The sequence below is a fragment of the Alosa sapidissima genome, chromosome 8 (genome assembly GCF_018492685.1).
Source record: "Alosa sapidissima isolate fAloSap1 chromosome 8, fAloSap1.pri, whole genome shotgun sequence".
Lineage (NCBI taxonomy): Eukaryota > Metazoa > Chordata > Actinopteri > Clupeiformes > Clupeidae > Alosa > Alosa sapidissima.
The window spans coordinates 35,507,481-35,528,243 of record NC_055964.1 but is presented as its reverse complement, the minus strand read 5'-3'; the positions used below and the strand labels follow the sequence as shown (position 1 = coordinate 35,528,243).

Genomic DNA, 20,763 nt, shown 5'->3' with positions numbered 1-20,763 from the left:
TATAGGCTTTAAGAAAATATATGGTTTAGATGGTCAATTCAGCTGTCCCTTAATAGTGTAGGCCAAAATGTATTAGCTGAACAAAATTCTTCTAAGTTACCCTAGCAACAACCTAGCAACCAACATAAGAACCATAGCAACAACCTAGCAACCATATTAATTACCCTACCAACAACCTCACAACTACCACCACAATGTCAACCGAGCAACCACCATTGCAACCAACATGATTAACCTTGCAACCAGCATAGCAACCACTTTATTTGGAATAGCAACCACCATATCTACCCTAGCAACACCCTAGCAACCTTCTTGGTTACCCTATCAACAACCTAGCAACCACCTGTACAATGCCAACCTAGCAACCACTTTGATAGTCAACCAACATGACTAGCCTCGCAACCATCTCAATTACCCTAGCAACCAGCATAGCCACCACCATATCTACTCTAGCAACACCCTAGCAACCTTCTCAGTTACTCTATCACCAACCTAGCAACCAGCATGATTACCCTATAAACCTGCATAGCAACCACTATATATCCTGTAGCAACACCATAGCAACCTTCTCAGTTACCCTAGCAATAGCTTAGCAACCACTACCATAGAAACCCCTATGTTTAACAAAATACATGTAGAAAGCCTCCAGGGTTTCCTGCAGAAAATTGGTTAGTCAAAGTGGTATGGTGGGGTGGGGTGTGGTGTTCTTGTTTGTACGATACAATAAAGACTCCACCATACAAACTATACCACACTATACAATTTTTTACAAATAAGAACAGTGAATTAATGTGTGCAACTTTAACAAACATTATACAAACTATACAACAATGAAGTGGAAAAGAATGCAAAAGAAAGAAAAACAACATTTTCAAAATGTGCAAACGTAATCACAGTCACTGCTTATGGCAGAGCTGACAGCATCGCTACAGCCATCCTCCTTGGTTTAAAAAAACACAATTCAAGGGCCCTTTGATAATTGCACTCTTTAACAAGTGCGGACCATTTATGCTTTCATGCAGGCTATCAGACTGTTGCCCTGCAGCCTGTTCTGCAAGTCTATCTTGATCTATACATGGAGAGTAAATGAAGTTTAGATTATTTTAGACTTTTGTGTAAGATGTGTAAGATTTACACAAACGATGATAAATAACGCGATGACACCACCCGCTGCAGACCATAGGATGTGAGAATGCGCTCCACAACACAGCTGTAAATGGAAGCAAGGACTGAGGTGTCAAGGCCAGCATGCTTCAGCCCCTTCAGGAAGTGGACAAACAAGGCCTTGTTTACATGCTCGCTGTCTTGTTGTTTGTAGAAGGACACTGCTTTAACAGCTCCTTTGTGTAGGTGTCCTGTTGGAGTCATATAATGAAATGGAATGCATACATCAGGATATCAGGAGTGAGGATCTGTGAAAACATAAGTAGAAGAGAGAAATTTAAGATATGTTTAGAACATTTTGAGCTCCAACACAAAGGCAAAGCAGTTTCAGCCATGCAAACCATATATTTTCTTAAAGCCTGTCACTTGTACATGTGAGTTAACATACACTAGCACATGGCCCACCTTCCTGCAAACTTTGGAGGATATAAATGTATACATGGCACTATTTTGTATATTGTCAAAGTCAGTAGAAAGGTGGGACATGTCCTAATGTATATTAATTGACATCTAGAGGCTATAGGCTTTCAGAAAATATATGGTTTAGGTCAGTGTTTTTCAACCACTGTGCCGGGGCACACTAGTGTGACTGAGGTGTCAAGGCCAGCATGCTTCAGCCTCTTCAGGAAGTAGACAAATGAGTAGCCAAACAAGGACAAACAAGGCCTTGCTTACATGCTGGCTGTCTTGTAGTTTGGCACCACTCTCCTTTCTGTGAGTGTTCTGTTGGAGTCATATAATGAAGTGCAACCCATACATCAGGATATCAGGAGCAAGGATCTGTGAAAACATAAGTAGAGGGGAGAAAAAAAAGACATAAAGATATGTCGAGAAAACATTGCAGGACCATCCCTAAACAACACATCAGGACACCTTTCTTTCCTTTTTCATTTGATCACTACTGCAATTCATAGACATATGTTGTATACAGGTGAGACAAGGGTAAAACCGATGTGGGTATTTATGCTATTATAGAATAGGCTACTAAAATATAACTCCACAACTTCAAGTGTCAACACTGTAGTTTTGGAGGAGTATTTGTAGTTCTTATGCAGGAAAATCAGTATAGGCTACTTTGAACATTAAAAGCTGCATGCACTACGTAGTACACACATGCATACAATGCATTATTTTGGAGATAGAAATGTTGTACTGCTTTGTTTTTCAGAAAAACGGTAGTAGCCTATAACAGAATTTTTTGTCACATGAATTACCCAGACCCAAAGAAACAAATAGCTTATTACGTGAAACTGACCTGCTTATAATTTAATGTCAAACAACATCTCAACTAATTGAAAATCAGGATTGTATCACCATCACACTCATTCCGATAATTTAACCATAACGTGTCGTGAACAACGATTTATTTGGCTAATTATCATGTATTTGTCCACATCTTTTACCATTATAAGACATTGAATTGAACTAAGATATTGCTAATTTCAATTACCCAGACCCAAAGAAACAAATAGCTTATTACATGAAACTGACCTCATTATAATTTAATGTCAAACACCATGTCAACTAATTGAAAAGCAGGATTGTATCACCATCGCATTCATTTAGATAATTTAACCATAACGTGTCGTGAACAATGATTTATTTAATTGTCAATCATGATTTAACAGTGATGTGTCACATGACAGCAACCAGCCTATCACACTGGGGCTCTTATACGGGGCTCTTCGGTGTTTTTAAAGCGTTTACATAACTCATAAAATCTGCAGATGACACAGCAATAGTGGGATTAATACAGAATAGCGAGGAGACCAACTACAGGGCCTGGGTGGATCAATTTGCGAAATGGTGTAGGTCCAGCTGTCTTCTTCTAAATATACAGAAAACAAAGCAAATACAAAGCAAAGACTACAGTACAGAACTGGGAGCCAGTCCCCCCAGTGTATGGTTAAAAATGGTGAGGATGTTGTGATTGTAGTCGAGTACAAGTACTTAGGCACAATCAGAGGCGCACCTTGTCAACAAGCAAGGCAGGCAACTGTTTGGAGCCCCAAGCCACTAAGGGGCCCCCGACCTGGTCTCAGCGCGTTTGCCGGTGGGTCGAGCGAGAATTTCGTCCATAGAGATTGAATGATATATTTATTTTGCGTGCTCCTGTCCTGTTGTACAAACAGTAGGCTACATCTGTACATATGTAGGCCCTATGCTATGGCCTTATAAACAGCGGATCTGAGTTCAAAAGAGTTAAAAGAATCCGCACATATTTAGGCTACTGTGGTAGCCTAAACGTCAATCGAGGATGCAGTGATGACGGATCAACATCGGAGTTTGGCATTTAGCCTACTCAATGAAGTTAGGCTAATGTTAATTGACAGAAAGATTGAACATGGTTTGCTACATCTATACGCCAGTAAACTTCAGCTAGCTAGTTACAGTAACAGTTACAACTAGTTAAGCAAGGAGACGGTTAACGTTATGTTTGTAATAGGGCTGTCAGCCATAACATGTTAATCACGATGCAGTAAGGACCAAGCATACGTGTTAATTTTTTAGAACCCGATTGACGCAAAGTGCTCCAAAAACACAACATTTCTTCTTTGTTACATTGCTCCGGAACTGTTCATCGCAGCGAGATGAAACCTTTAAGAGCAGAAGTGGGGCTTTCCAACGAGACTACACACTTGCCTGTACGATCAAGTATGGGTATGGGGGAAAAAATCATGAAATTAAATCAGATTGCATCATATTTACAGTCTACAGTTCTTTGCGTTTACCTGCGCACCCATTACTCTCGTTTGAATTACTTGCGGACCCGTGATCGCATAGATATGGCAAGCATCTCAGATGAAAGAAGAGACACAGGGCTATCCATTGGTACCATGTATATCCTTCTGGGTTATACAACAGACGAAGTGATAGCAAAATAATAACTTCATATTGCTGGACTTACCCCACGTTTTTGTCTGTTTTTATGACAAAGCATGTTTATGATGCAACTTTATCGTGTGTTTCTCTATGGCAAAGCATGTTCATAATCCGGTTTTCAGATCCTAGCAAATTCCTGCGTGGCATCCAATTCAAGGCTCACATTGCATCCCAATTTGTTCAACAAAGAAACCCCGTTTTTGCCTCTACTTTGTTCATGGCAATGCAGTTAAAAAAGTTGTTGTAGAGAACCATTATGAGTGCATACAACATAGGCACACAGGCTAACGCGCAAACTCGGGTCAAGTCAGGTCAGATCAGTTCGTGTCACAGATATAGAGCGCAGAGAGGTCATTTTTCATCACTAAATTAAAAAAAATGCCATTTATTTCTGTAAGGCGCACACCACATATGTCTGTAAATTGCTCAGCCCCAGAGAATCCCTCCACCACGGCAATGATTTTGCCAGATTCAGGACAGTCTGATCTACACACGCATACTGTAAGGCAAGTCGAGCTGCCAGCTTGCAGTACATGTCAAAATATAAGAATTTTTATAATACGCTTTTGTATTTTTATTATTTAACATAATAACCTAATGGTGATATAACATAATGGTGATAACACTTGTCGGTAGGGCCCTCTTGGAATTTTTGCTTGGGGCCCCCACAGATTCTAGAATCGCCTCTGGGCACAATAATAGATAATAAGTTGAATTGGGACAGTAATACCAACACCATCTATAAAAAGGGGCTGCAGAGGCTGCATTTTATGTGCAAACTAAGACAATTTAGAGTGGATAGAGATATATTACTTTTCTATCATTCATTTGTGGAGAGCATGCTACTTTTTTGTTGTGTTACCTGGTATTTCTCTTTGTCAGTGACCAAAAAAAACCCAAACTGAGCAAGATAGTTAACATGGCCAGCAAGATTGAGGGGCAAAAACCAGACAGCATTGCTACGACCTGTGAAAGAAGGGTGTTGAAGAAAGGTCATGCAAATAATAGAGATATGTCACATCCCATACACCAGGCATATGAGGTGTTGCCATCAGGGAGGTTCAGGCTACCTTCTTTCCAAACAAATTGAGCCAGTAGGTAATTCATTCCAACTAGCATTACATTGATGAACAAGACGTTACCTGCAGGACCATGCACTTTCTTTCCAGCTGGACTATCACAGTATGCACAACTGCACTTTATCATTCTATAAATGTGTAGTGGGGTCTGTGCCTTCTGCCCTGATGTTGTGTATGTGTGGGAGTGTGGTAGGGTGGGGGCGGTTGGGGTGAGGGAAATTCTGGTCTATATTCCGTCTTGTATTCAGTCTTGTCTAACTGTCTACTGTATGGCGCAGAACAATTTTCCGAAAGGACAAATAATAAATCTATCTATCTATCTATCTATCTATCTATCTATCTATTATTTTAGAAGATTTTGGTTTGATTTTGGTTTGAACACCTTTCTACGAAAATCAATCTTGGGATAAAGTAATTATACACTACTCACCCTGGGGCTCATATAGGGTTTTCCCTCTATACCCTGCAAGTGGCAATAAAGACAATTTAGACCACCATGGCGTAAAGTATGCATGCTTAAAATGCAACAAGTACAAAAAATCATATACAGACACAAACACAATCATACACAATCATATTTTTATGTCTGTTGGACAATTCAATCATCCACACTCATCCCTCTCCTCCCAAGGGACATATGCATATCTTTACATTCAACGTAGTTTTCAACAACAACAATAACAAACAGCAATAAAGCTTTTCTACATATGGGTGTAGAATTTTTGATAACATATGGCTCCTTTTATCCTAAAGAATGTCAAATACATACCGACTGGCTCATCAAAACAGGAAAGGCTATCCAGACCAAGTCCATGTAGATCCTTCACAGTTGAAAATGAAGAGGCCTTATCTGAAAAAGATCAATAGAAACCTTACTCTAAATCCCCATCCAAGAACAATTACTATGTGTTCTCCTTTTCTTCAGTAGCAAATACACTGCCCGTGAATTAGAAATATATTGGTGTCCCAATATAATGTTTACTCATAACAGCTGGCAATAGTGATTGCATGCAGATAAGTATCCGTGCAGCAAGATTGTGTCAGCTTAATGTTACAGTTTGTGTTAGGAAACAGTAGGTGAGTGGCGTGGGTCAGCATAGGAGACGGTAGACGAGTGGTGCTGGACAGTAGGCAAGTGGCGCAGGGCAGTAAAGGAGACAGTAGGAGAGTGGCATGGAATAATAGGAAACAGACACGTCACCAATAACAGTGCGAGTGGCCTACTGTAATTACTGCTATTATTATCATTATTATGTATTATTATCAATTTGTTTTGTTATAGGCTAGACACACATTCCATATTCACTGTATAGGCTATTTCTGTCACTGTACACATGTCATCTGGAAAACTTGCCTATTTATCTAACTGTTGTACATAATTAATCTTGATCGTCTACATAACTGCTTCTTTGCACTTCTGGTTGGATGTCAACTGCATTTCATTGGCTCTGTACCTGTAGCCTACTCTTTTAAATTACAATAAAGTTGAATCTAATCTAAATCTAGCCTAATCTAATCTCTAATATTATGGGCTACACACATTGCAATTCTCTATTGAATTAAACCCTTCTCTTAATCAGGTTAAAGAAATACAAAATTATATTATAATATAAGTGAATATCTAACATCTGAGAACTGCTGTATCAGAATACAATTGTTTTATAGCTGATATGTGGCCTAAAACAATGCGCGTTTTCGCAACGAAATCTATTCACGTTCATCATGATTATCGATTATACATGCCTGGCTGATAGGCTACCTCCCAGCTGTTAGCTTTAGCCCACCCTAACAATATTAGGCTACAATGTTAATTTACACAGACAACAGCTGTTTTACAGATTAACGTAACATTACATCATGCACGTTTGCTAAATTATAAGTTGTGCAAGCCTACTCTGAATTCACAGTATTGCCCATGCATAGGCTACTATTTCATGTTAAATCAACTTTAAAATGTATTGCTCAATTGCTAGGAAAATGATCATGCTAGCGGCAGTAGCAAGGCTCACCTCATTTCCCATTTGGATTCTTCTTTTTTCTCCGTCCCTGCTCGGTTCTTGTTTCTGGATTCTGGGGTTCAGCCTTCTAAAACTGCTAGCTAGAAGGTGGCTCCTTCTAACCCACAACTCAAAGCAGGCTTAAGAGTATGAAACTGCACGTCAAAAGCATCAAATAACATTCTGGCCATTTTGGGTCGGGCTTTTTTGACAGATGACGTGGTTCTGTTGGCTCATTGAATGCGAAATACAACGTGATAGTAACACGATAATTACGTCCTGCTCAACACGTTTTTTAACAAGGAAACGTGTTACACAACACGTCCCAATAGATTAATTAACGTGACAGTGACACGTTCAGACGTGAGACTGGGTTGAGTAAGTCATGGAAATTCTTTTTTTTGTCAGGGAATATCAGAGAAAATACTAATTTTACATTTGACTTAGAGTGGGAACCCTGATATATTCATTTGCATATCAATATGGTGATGTAATGCCGTTATTCAGGGACATTGTAAGTCAGTAAGAGTTTTGGGTTCTGAAAAAATCTGCGTAGGCTATAGACAAGATGCCTGATGCAGACATCTTTGAAGCTCATCATAAACTAACTGCAATAAACACCACACACACACACGCACGCACACACACATGAGTATGAGTCCTTACACAACTGATAAATCTCAAATGTGGGGCCGTGCATTGTAGCATTGCTTAAATAAAACATCCATCTTCTTGTGTATAGTGTGTGAGCGTTGGCACATTTCAGCCAATGTAACTAAATGTGATGTGAACAGTTTCTAAATATGATGTACGTGACCTCTGTCAGGCAACGTATGTGAAAACAAGTCATATTGAACTAGCTGATTGTGGGTTGTGGATGGAAACGGTCACATGCAAAAGCCAGAAGCATAGGCCTACACGACTTATCACACAGTCTGCCAGAAACAGAGAGGCAGGGACCAGTAACCAGGGGCTTTTCACAGTAGTGTAAAGATCAGGATTCAATATTCAAGTTTGATTAATCGCAATTGATGTCGTGATTTTGTCTTGACTAGTTAGCGGTAAACTCGAGGCACTGGTAGTTTGGTCATTCATTCAACACCACCACAATATGGCTGGGCGCTGGGAGGTAGGGGTGCTGCTAGAAAATGTGACAGAAAATAAATCTGGGCCCCCAAAATGATAGGGTCCAGGGGCAATTGATAAATTCAGACTTAAAATATAATTACATTCTTTGATTATAGCGTATTACCAGAGCCTTTTAATCCTATTACAAGAGCTTATTAAAACCTGCACAGGCATTAAAAAAAAAAAACACACACAATTTTAAGCAAGTCTATTGGGAGTTTGATCTCTTCACATAGACAACATCAATAGAGTAGCTCCTGAGCAACTATAGCTTAGTAGCTTTGGAAAAAGTAAAGGTGACACCTGTTAAACTCACCTCAGCATGACATTTACTGAGGGTAGAAAAATGAAAATGACACCCAAAGCTGAAACCCCTGAGAGGAGGAGACATGAAACTAGCTGTCTGAGCTACGTGACTCCACACACAGACTATGTGACAGTATGCACAAAATGAAAGCAGTCAAATAACCACAACCTTCCTGTTTGTGTGTGTGTGTGTGTGAGAAAGTGACTGTAACTGTATCTCGTTACAGTGCCCGAATACTTCGGAGAATTCAGGCTTTTCACAAACATGGGTTTGAAAGATCAGTAGGCCTACAGAGCCATCTTATTCCGTTCTTTTGGGCTAGACCAGTGCACTGGTCTTCTGTGACCGCAGAGACTGGATCTTGCTGGACCAACGTTTTTTTTTTTTAAATGGGACGGTCTAGCCCAAAAAAACGGAATAAGATGGCTCTGTTACATCATGAGCCTGAGCTGTAGGCCTACTGATCTTTCAAATTCATGTTTGTGAAAAGCATGCTTTCAACACATCCAGATGATCTAAACATGTTAGGCTATGTTTAATTTATAGGCTACCCTACAATAATAAGAAATAACTGAGAACGATCATCCACTCGAATTATGAAAAAGATATGCAAGTCCTTCCAAACTCAAATGATTGAGGTGTTTTATTTAGCTGCTGCTCCTTTTCCCATCATTTAACGTGTTTACATAGCAGACGTTTATCCTAAGAATATCATTCAGGGGTACAGTGCAGAAGAAACGCTATCAAGGAATTAATGTGGCATCTGTCAATATTGTTTTATTATAAGACCAGTCAAAAAGTGAGATAGGAGGATCAAGGGCTTGGGCGTCAGTTTGGTTTGAAATGTGCTGGGGACAGAGACGCATTCGGAAGTGCATTTTCAGAAGTGCTGGGTACAATGACGCATTCATTTTTTTTGTCTTTCGCGCAGGTCATGTTTTGAAAAGACGCTCTCCTGTAGCTTACTAATGACTAAATGAGTAAAGATGTTTACAAAAATGTAATGATGTCCAGCATGTTTTATGAAGAAGAAAGCCTTAAGTTTTCAAAAATCATTAGACATGTTGACAATCAGTGGCGTGCACAGACATTTTGGGGGGCAGGTGCTCGGGGGGGGGGGGGGGGGGGGGGGGGGGGATGAAATTGAATGTGTTGAATGAAATTTGACTTGTGCTACACAATTAGTAAATCAATATACAATTAAGACAATAAAGAGACCAAAATGTGTTAATTTATGTTGCCTAACAAAACCTATACAACAGAAAACGTTCGTCTTACTGTAACACATAGATTTGCAATTGCAAACTACCGAAATTATTTGTAGCCTATGTGGTCGTCCTCACGTTATCTGTCATTGACTTGGGCTACAGCGTAAAACTTTATCAGGTGACCAGTCGGCTAAAAATGCTTAGTTGTTTGATTTTACTGCACAACAAAATGATTACACGTTGGGCTTAGAGGGCAAACTGTACGATTTTACTTGATCTGTAAGACAATAAAGAGACCAAACAGTACGAGAAGGAGTTATAGTGGGCTACTGACTGTTGTCATTACATGAATGCAGATGGGCATTTTTCACAGGTAATGGGGAACTTCCCGTTTCTTCTGTCACAAATGAATGTGTTAATACATGTTGCCTAACAAAACATATACAACAGAAAACGTTCTTCTTAACACATAAATTTGCAAAATCTACCGAAATAATTTGTATGTGGTCATCACGTTAGCTGTCATTGATTTGGGCTACAGCGTAAAACTTTATCTAGCTTCATCTAACTAGTTTATCAGGTGACCAGTCGGCAAAAATGCTTGTTTGGTGCTGAATGAGACATTTTACTGCACAACAAAATTATTACATGTTGGGCTTAGAGGGCAAACTGTAAGATTTTGCTTGATCTGTATGTCACCTGGCTGATGGGGCACGGGAGAAGCAGCCTGTCGGCGACCATGCCTGCTATCTGAAGACGCTTACTGAACTGCTATGGCGCCGCGCATCTGGCGTGCCCTGCGCGCGACCGCGCGAGTTCACGTGACAAAGGAAGAGAGATAGGTTGGTCGGGTGTGCAAGGAGGTGGCTCATTTCGGGGCATTGTTTCAGTCGTTTTTAATTGCTCAGGTTTTCAAAAGATCATTTCAAAACCGACCTCAGTAAAATCTTAATAATATTAATAATGAAAAAAAAAAAAAAAAACAAGTTTCAAAAGGGCATTTTCGTTGATAAAGGGCAAACTTCCTAGTGCTTTAGCACCACCTAGTGTCTATGTATGCACGCCTATGTTGACAATGTGACATGACGTCACATCAGACTCAGAGAGAGGAGCTATGAAAGGAAAATAGGCCTGGCCTTCAATAGGCTACGTGTTGAAGTTCAGTGGGCAAATGTGTGGCTATGCTGTTTGCTAATGTATTAATTCCCAGTACAATTGACCATATCTACACACAGCACAACTTCTGCAAGTTCTGCACTACAAATTTCGTCAAGATTGAAGTGGCAAAAATATGCGTCACAGATGAACGCCATATCACACCATGAGCTGACTGCTCTCAATTCAAAACAATATGCATCCATCCAATCTACATCAGACATTCTGATCAAAGCTTGAAAGCATGCAATCCCTATCATCACAATCAATAGTGACTACTTCCCCATCATCTCCACTATACCGATGCTTGCTGTACGAATGCAAACCGTAACTAAGTAAGTTGGTGGCTAAGGCTAACATTAATTCAGGGTTCGTACACCTATTCCAAGACCAAATTCAAGCACTTTCAAGGAAAATTTTCTAACTTTTCCAGTACTTTACAACGGTGGCAAATTACATATATGAATATAACTGCATTTATACATATTACATATTATATGAACAACCAAATTTGTGTTTCGTAATAGAATAAGAAATGAAAGGGATACTGTACGTTTTGTGTTTAAAAATGTGGAATAAGACTTTGCTAATGATAACATCTAAAGGTATCAAAATCATTTGAAAAACCTTTTATATCTATTTGTTTGACTTAATAACATATTAAAAATCTAGTAAAATCTGACCCCAGTAAAGGGGTCATTTTCAAGATGGCGTCCAAGATGGCCACCAGAAGCTAATTTCGGCTATGTCTATGTCATTATTCAGCCTAGGAAAGTGTTTTTCGTGTTTAATCAGATTTAGAGGTCACTGAATCATATATGTCAGACTAAAGTATCAGTTCATCATTTTGAAAGACTTGTCATTTTCAAGATGCCGTCCAAGATCTATCTGAAGCATTATTCAGCCTAGGAATATGTTTCAGTAATTAGTCCCTCCTTTTCCACAACTGCCAATTCGGTCTACTCAAAGCATACAGAACCATAGTCAGGGGATACATTTTAGCATATTGTCCAGGGAAAACAAATTAAATACCCTAAGCATATAACCTCTAGATGAGATATAACACCAGTTAAGATGTCTACCCCGGACATAATTTAGGATTTAAGGAAAGTATGCAATTATACGATGTTGGACGCCTGGCGATGCTCTGGCCGTCTACTGTGCCTCTGACACTGCTGCCTCATTTGGATGGTAACTCGACAGGTGAGCGCGAAGATTGGATGTCGTGGATGCGTAAGTAAACTGTTTTTTGAGTCCGCAGACAACATTCTCTTTAACGGTTACTTTACCATCTGCGGTGTACAACCAAAAGTAAAGACACCACATTTTAGATGAGTTGGAGACGTAATTGTCCGCTCAGGCTGGCCGTTCTGTGCGTTATCATATATAATAGTTTATTTATAGTTCGACTACGGATATTTTACGTCATGTTCGAATGCATATTTGCAGCAGCAGGACGGCAGGCAGACCGCTCTTAGTTAGAGCCACTGTTATCCAATGAAATTAAGTTGCGCTTCAGGGCGACTCCACTCGGACTCCACGCACGTTCCCGAGCAACCATTTCTTCTTCTTGTTACGTGGCAAGCAATTTATGTGCATTATCGCCACCCTCTTACTGGAGGACGACTCTCTTTTTACAGAATATCCAATAAAAATCAACGTTGGTCCAGGCGTCCTTTCCAGCTTTTTGGCGCATTGTCAGAGCCGACTGGCGCTGGATCCGAACCCCAGTGTTCAAGACTTAGTCACTCTCTCCAGTTATATATAATACCTCCATGGTCCTCACACACTCTTAGGTACATCTGTCTCTTTGTCTATCCTCCCTTCCTCCCCCCGCTCCTAGCCCTTCCTCCTAATTAATGTTGTGAAGGAAACGAGGAAGGAACTATAGAAGGATGGAGGAATGAAGCCCGATGAACTGCACAAATGAGATGTCCTCGACTGCGTCAACGCCATTTGGAAAACGTGTGACGTCAGTGTAAGGGCGGATCCAAAAGACATGTGACAACAAACATTGACAAAATGAAAATACACCTGTGTGTGTATAGGCCCTATGCATGAAAATGTAGGCCTACTTATGGATACAATTAATACAGGACTAATCTGTGAATATGCTAGCATACTATTTTATGCAATTCAAGACGAGAAGCACAGTAGATGAGATTGATTAGAAGAATAATTTATTAAGGAACTACTACAACATTTTCGAGGTCACGTCGTCTTAATCTAATCTAACATTAAATATTTAATGCCCACCAGATGGCGCCATGGCACTGAACTTCGGCTGATGTGAGCAAGCAGTGAAATGGTGCCATCTGGTGGCCATTAAATAACACACAGGTGTGCGGAAGGGAAAGCAACACTGCCAAGGGGAAAGCGAAAGCAAACAGAAGACGGCGCGTCACTCTTAGTTAAATACTCATCAGCGTTTGCTCATTTCTTCTCATCTGACGGAGCGCGATGCGTAGGCCTATCTGATGGAGCGATGTCAGACTGCTAACTAATTCCTGACACACGCCACATTTACATAACAGGAGGAAAGCGTGTGACCTAGAATGGCACAGAGAGAAAAAAGGTTTGAACTACATTTTTATACGACTTTAACTTTACAATAGTTTCAGTAGGTATATTAGTAGCCTAGCCTAGTTACATCTGACATGGGTAATTGTTATAATCACTTCATGTTTACTTAACAGTGGAGGCCTCTTCAGTCAATCGCTTCAGTCAATCACTTTATTCAATCGCTACTCCAGCTCCATTTTGGGAAAGAGATTCGGTGGGGGGGGGGGGTTGGATATATATGGGTGTAGAGGATGGTGGGACGGGGAGTGTGAATGTGTGGGGGGGGACTAGATGTGTTGGTGTGTGTATGTGGGGGGGGGGGGGGGGGGGGGGGGGTTGGATGTATGGCTGTGTATGTGTGTGGGGGGGGTTGGATATATGGATGTGTGTGTGTATGGGGGGGGGCTGGATATATGGATGTGTGTGTGTGGGGGGGGGGGGGGATGAATGGATGTGTATGTGCGGGGGGGTGGCTGGATATATGGATGTGTGTGGGGGGGGTTGGATGTATGGGGGGTGTGAATGTATGGGTGTGGGGAGGGACGATGTATGTATGGGTGTAAGTGAGGGTGGGATGGGGGAGTGTGTGTGAGTGGGTTTTACCCTTTCGGAGTAAATGGATCCATATGTAGAATTGTGAGGGGATGAGGGGGGGGGGGGGGGGGGGGGTGTATGAAAGATGAAAGGTTATTAATATGACTGTCTCGCTTTCTTGGTTGGTTTAACTTGCTTGGTTTAACTATGTAATATTTTGTTAATAAATAGCAAATTGATTAATACTGAGAGGGTGAGAGAAGCTGTAGTACCCCTGCCAATGAAGAAATTATATTATTTAGTGTAGACCTTTTCTGAGGCGACTATAAGAAGAAATTATATTATTTAGTGTAGGCCTTTTCTGAGGCGACTATAAGAAGAAATTATATTATTTAGTGTAGACCTTTTCTGAGGCGACTATATTATTTAGTGTAGGCCTTTTCTGAGGCGACTATAAGTACGCCAAAACAACCACTTAGAAAAGATGGTTGAAGATAATGACATTTTTGGAACCTTTCTTTTGTTGTTTATAATTTTGTTTTCCTTTTTATGTTTTTTTTATTTCTTTTGCCTTCCCTATTTTGGTGTTTATTTTTCTATACCTATTTACCCAACCCGCTAATTTCCCGGTATTTGCAAACACATACAGACATAGAGTCAGGGATATGCTATCCATATTACAATGGAGAATAGCTAGTGCAGTATATTTGTGGACTTGTAAACAGTATATGGTTATAATGAAGCAAATTAGTCCCCTGTTTACCTTTAGATGTGTGACCTAAATATAATATCATTAAATGTGAATGGGTTAAATAATCGAGTAAAGAGGGAAAAAATCTTATTTCAGATGGAAAAGGATAAGGGAGATATAATTTGTTTACAAGAAACTCATTTGCAAAAAAAAGAGCATGAAAAACTTAAAGCAACAACTAAAAGCCAGGTGTATTTTAGCTCGTATAACTCCAGTCAGAAGGGTGTGGCGATAATAATTAAATCTCATGTAGGATTTGAAAAAGAATACTGTGTTATTGATAAAGAAGGTACTGTAGGTACTGTATGTTTTGGTTGTGGGTAACATAGAGGGTATAGAGGTCTCTATTCTTAATGTCTACTATCCTCCAGACACAGGAATAGAATTTATGTTACATTTGACAGAGCTTTTAGTAACAAAAAGAAAGGGAGTACTACTGATGGGCAGGAGATCTCAACTTCGTTATGGATCCAAAACTTGACTCCTCTAGCGCTAAAACACATAAAGCAGAGAAAAACACAAGTTTTCTGAGAACATTCTGCTCAGAGATGGGTCTGGTGGACGTGTGGAGAGCACTTCATCCAGGGGAAAAAGAGTACATGTTTTTCAGGAAGGCATTCAGTACAATAGGCTGGATTATTTTTTTATGTTTAAAGACATATAACACTGGTTAAAAGATGTATAATCAGCTCGATAAATATGTCCAAAGACCATGCAGCTGTGACACTAACAATAGCACTAAACTCTAAGAAAGGCAAAACATTGTGGAGATTAAATAACTCATTGTTACAAGATACAGAATTCATTGATAAAATTAAAAAGGTATTAAAACACTATGTAGAGATCAATGATCAAGATGATATAGATCCAATTTTGTTATGGGAAGGTGCTAAAGCTGTTATGAGAGGCCACATAATTTCCTATGCATCTGCTAAAAAAAGAGCAAGGGAAGCACAACAGATGGTTAATTGAAGAAATAAAGAGGATAGAAAACCGACATAGCAAGACAAGTAGTAATGACGACAAAATAGAATTAAAAGAAAAACGTCTTAAATTAGATCAATTACGTACACTAGAAATTGAAAAATTAATGAAGTTCACGGATCAAGAAAATTACGATGGTGGCCCAAAGTTTCTAAAAACCTTGGCATATAAATTAAAAAAACAAATGGAAAGAGTACATATCACAAAACTAAAAACAAAACATGACAAATTAATTATTGACAAAGAACAGATTGCAGAGGAATTCGCCAATTACTATGAAGATTTATATAGAGAGGAGATAAGTGAAAATACAAAATCAATTCAGAATTATTTGAGTAAGATAGAAATGCCAAAGTTAACAGAAGAGAATAACATGGAATTAATAAAAGACATCACATTAGAGGAAGTAAATAAACAAATTCGAGACGTGAAAATAGGAAAAGTTCCAGGTGATGATGGTTACACAAACTAATTTTATAAAGCATTTAAAAATGAATTAACTCCCATACTGGTTGAAGCATATAATCATGCACTACATACAGGAAGATGGGCACAAACTTGGATATCATCTATAATAACTCTTATACACAAAGAGGGGAAGGATGCCACAAGGTGTCCTTCTTATAGGCCCATATCACTACTCAATACAGATCACAAAATAATATCAGCCATATTAGCAAACCGGTTAAAAAAAATAATTGCAGATGTTATAAACATGGACCAAAGACACATGTAGGCTAAAACACGGCCCTATAAATGGCCAAAAATGTGCCTATAAATATCTAAAAACAAGTACAATAGCACATAGAATAAAATAGTATTATGTAGGCTCAAATACCACTCCCCTACTTTCTCTCCCCCCCTCTCTTCTGTGTGTCATGTTTTGTTTTGTATGGAGTATTTTTTTTTTGTATAAGTTTTCTATCATGTTTCTTTTGTTTTTTGTCATGTCTTTTCTTATTTCTCATTTTTTATATGTATAAAATAACAAAAAACAAAAATTGCAATGTAACATGTGAAATAACTGAAGTTATTGTGTTAAGTGGGTACCTTACATTGATGTAGATAAATAATTGCAATAAAGTATATATAAAAAAAAAAAAGATGTTGAATACCCTAAAGTTTTATTGCAGAAATGTCATCTGTAGGCCTAGTGGATGGAATTCAACTTGGTTGCTAGAAGTTGCACTTTGGGCAATTTGCATAATAAGATAATTAACATGAGACACTACAGGTGAATAGGGTAAACATTTTAAATAATAGATATCACCATGACACTTTTTCAGTTGATTACTTATGTTCAGATGAGAAAAAAATGTATTGCATGTTTTTTTCTATTTAATGTTTAGATATGCAAATGAGGACTTCTCATTAAATATGCGCTAACGAACACAATCAGATTGTGTGATAAAGCCAGGCTCAAAATTATTTTTCCAAGGGAAAACACGTATACTTGGGGGTCTGAGTTGGTGAAAACCTTTAAATGAGCTCTAAGCGATGCTGGGTAACGTCACTTTTGTTGACTTTCAAACAAAACAGCGAGCTAGCTACTTCCTGCCCCTCCCTCCCGTGCTGCTCCCGTGCAATTGAAACTCTCCTAAAAGCGCATCTCGTCTGTGATTTGCTGGATACATACAGTTTGTTATGTTTTCATGGGCTAGGTTTGCCAGGTTGTTTTTGTGGCCGTTTTTTGAGCCTGGGCTGTCCTCAGAGATCGCGTTTTTTTACAGTGTATTCAGGACACAGACAGCTAGCGGTTGGTTAGGTGATGTTTGCAGTAAGTGACATAAAATATTTTAGCCTAAAAAATGCATGGCATCGCTTAGAGCACCTGTAAGGAAGCTGGTCAGGAGGCCGTGTTGACCTGTTACACCACGTTGGCCTTCATGGTGCCCATATGAAGAAAAGGATTGATTTTATTCAAGTGGTTAGACTATAAGGCAGGTGTTGCAGTAAAGGATTGATTTTATTCAAGTGGTTAGACTATAAGGCAGGTGTTGCAGTAAAGGATTGATTTTATTCAAGTGGTTAGACTATAAGGCAGGTGTTGCAGTAAAGGGTTGATTTTATTCAAGTGGTTAGACTATAAGGCAGGTGTTGCAGTAAAGGGTTGATTTTATTCAAGTGGTTAGACTATAAGGCAGGTGTTGCAGTAAAGGATTGATCTTATTCAAGTGGTTAGACTATAAGGCAGGTGTTGCAGTAAAGGATTGATCTTATTCAAGTGGTTAGACTATAAGGCAGGTGTTGCAGTAAAGGATTGATTTTATTCAAGTGGTTAGACTATAAGGCAGGTGTTGCAGTAAAGGATTGATTTTATTCAAGTGGTTAGACTATAAGGCAGGTGTTGCAGTAAAGGATTGATCTTATTCAAGTGGTTAGACTATAAGGCAGGTGTTGCAGTAAAAAGTCCAACAAGCTCTTTAATTAAGCAGGTGCATGCAGGCAGGCAGCCTGCCATGCTTTGTAATGGCACAAGCTGAGCCCTGGGGAGTGGGAGTCCTGGGTATTACTGTGGGCTTCAGGGGTTACAGTATGTTGAGACTGGAGCTGTAACCTCGGACAGATTAAGGAGTTAAGTACCCCTTGCAAAAGAACTACAGCATGCACACACACACAATGGGTAATAATTTAAAGGAATCTAGTTGCAGTCTTGTAAATAGTGACCCTGCAAGATCTCTAATAATTGCAAAATCATAGTCTGTGACTTAAAACTCTACTACTTAAGATGTGAGAGGGTCTGAGAATGTAGTCTTTCAAAAATCTTTTCCAAATCTTTCCAAAGTCTGTCAGTGTAAGGAGGGCTTTATCCAACTTGGATCCAACAAGCTCAGTTCAAAACCCAGCATCTATGACGGTGTGGAGGTGCATTAGTGCCACCGGCATGAGCATCTTGCCCTTCTCGCAAGGCACAATCAATTCTAAATTATGTACACAAGGTTTGAGCAACATATACTGCCATCCAGACAATATATTTTAAAGAGAAGACCTTAAATATGTCAGGAAAACCATGGCAAATTAATTCTGCACATATTTGAACAGTGTTTCTCTATAGAGGAAGAGTCCAGGTGCTACGTTCCACATAGATGACAACATAACAGCAAGGAAACAAAATGCAAGTCCTGCGGGTAAAAGAGGCAGCAACTACTGGAAGCACAATATTCCATCAGACAAACTGAAAGCAACAATTCATCCACCATGTTGGGGCTACTGTTTATCTTCTATTCATTCCATATTCTCTCTGTAAAATCAGGTAAGTCTGCTTTCATAGATTATTTAACCAAAACACTACACTATATTGGTAGCCTACACACACTAGGGATTCTGCTAGTGACATTTTGGCATGCAGGCTGTAGTAAGATTGGTACAATTGAGTCAGAATGCCTGCAGTCAGCAGGAAACATCAAATATTGTAACACATTGTAAACGAGTTAATAATATATTTTTCAGATAATGAATGGATTTTTAAATGGATATACATCAATTTCTGAAGCATGGTTTAGTGGAATGACTGTTCCATACGGTCTCGCAAGCAGCCTCCTTCAAATGCGCCGTTGACTGTCAAAATACCGATGCGTTCTTTGACGTCGCGCTTTGCGCCGTTAAAGGGAATGACAGATGTCATTCTCATTGGTTTAAATGATGTTACGCCCCAAACACACCCATGACTGATTAAGAAACCTAGGAACACCATGTGCTCGACGTTTGATAATGAAAACACTCCCACTGTGGACTGGACATCCTACTAAATTTGAATAAGCTTTTGACTAGTGACCATGCGCTTTAAACTGTCATGATAGGTCCCAGCATCCCTCTTACTGATTATGCCAGAAAATGGCATCGACTACAAGCACAAAGTCATCACAACTAATAGTAGATGATGCTACATGGCTTCACATGCCAGACATAATCAAGTTCTTAGAGAAATAACTGGGAATTTGTTCTCTGAAAGGCTACCATATCAAATAATAGAGGGGAAGTCCCTCCTCCCTTTTTGGAATGCTACTGCCTCAGAGTGTACAGTATTAGGTCAGTTAACTTAAAGGTGTAGGTAGGTAGGCTAGGTTATAGCATTCAGACTAGACTCCATTCACCAAGTTTATTCACCTTTTCTTCTACAGGTTTGCATTCTTTGTTGCTGTTTCATATATATTTAGTGGGTGAGACTCCATTCCCAGAATCCCAGACTTTGTTTATGCTGGATGACATTCAGATTGGATACTACAACTCAAAAGACAACAAGTTTGTACACAGAGGCATGAATGGTCTGGAGAGAACACCTGATGCCATAGAACTGGAACTAGCTCCTAAATTGAAATTGAATCATGAACGTATGAAAAATAAGGTCTCTTATCTGAGACAGATTCTGAACCACACAAACAGTGAGTCAAAATAGATATACAATAAATAACAATAAATGTTAGAAATAAACTGATAGTGATGCAGCAGTTCAGAACTAATAATGTGGATTTTAGTGTCTCAACATCTGTCTTTCTTGTGCTTTCTTAGGTATTCATGTTCTACAGAGAGCTGCAGGATGTCAGTTACAGGAAAATGACGACGTAGGAATTTACTTGAGCAAAGACGCATTCAACGGGGAGGCTGGAGATGTCCGCTATTACAATCCACAAAATGACAGCCTTCATTCTGACTGGGTGTGGCCAGAAGCAATGGACAATACATGGCCTGGGGGTGTGCATATAGCTTATACATGGCCTGGGGGCATATAGCTTATACATGGTACCATGACCTCTGCATTGAACGCCTGAAAACACACTTGGCCAAAGAAAAGAATCGTATTTTTAAAAAGAGTAAGATATATATATATATATATATATATATATACTCACACTCTGGACATATTTAGATTGGGTATGGATTGCATTTTTCTTCTTTAACGGTGATCCATTTTAAGGATGACTCATATCATGATTATTTTTTTCCATTATTATGCACTTCACTTTTAACCATTGTATGCTTGTATTTACAATTACTCTTCGCTCCTTGAATG

The 20,763-nt window shown here is 39.3% G+C and overlaps 2 protein-coding genes and 2 long non-coding RNA genes across 5 annotated transcripts in view; 2 read left to right on the top strand and 2 right to left on the bottom strand.

Moving 5' to 3' along the window:
- LOC121715131 overlaps positions 1–20,763 on the bottom strand; it is a 315,706-nt gene that overhangs the window by 252,857 nt on the left and 42,086 nt on the right. The window lies entirely within an intron of this gene.
- Positions 1–20,763, top strand: part of LOC121715170 (major histocompatibility complex class I-related gene protein-like) — a 90,648-nt gene that overhangs the window by 60,815 nt on the left and 9,070 nt on the right. The gene's annotated exons all lie outside the window — the stretch shown is intronic.
- LOC121715205 lies at positions 450–19,550 on the bottom strand. The gene is made up of 3 exons (XR_006033559.1): positions 19,442–19,550; positions 10,189–10,195; positions 450–460 (listed from the first exon to the last, which is right to left on the bottom strand). It is a non-coding gene; the product is annotated as an uncharacterized LOC121715205 (long non-coding RNA).
- Positions 13,359–20,404, top strand: LOC121715195. The gene is made up of 4 exons (XR_006033548.1): positions 13,359–13,496; positions 18,795–19,005; positions 19,874–20,134; positions 20,262–20,404. It is a non-coding gene; the product is annotated as an uncharacterized LOC121715195 (long non-coding RNA).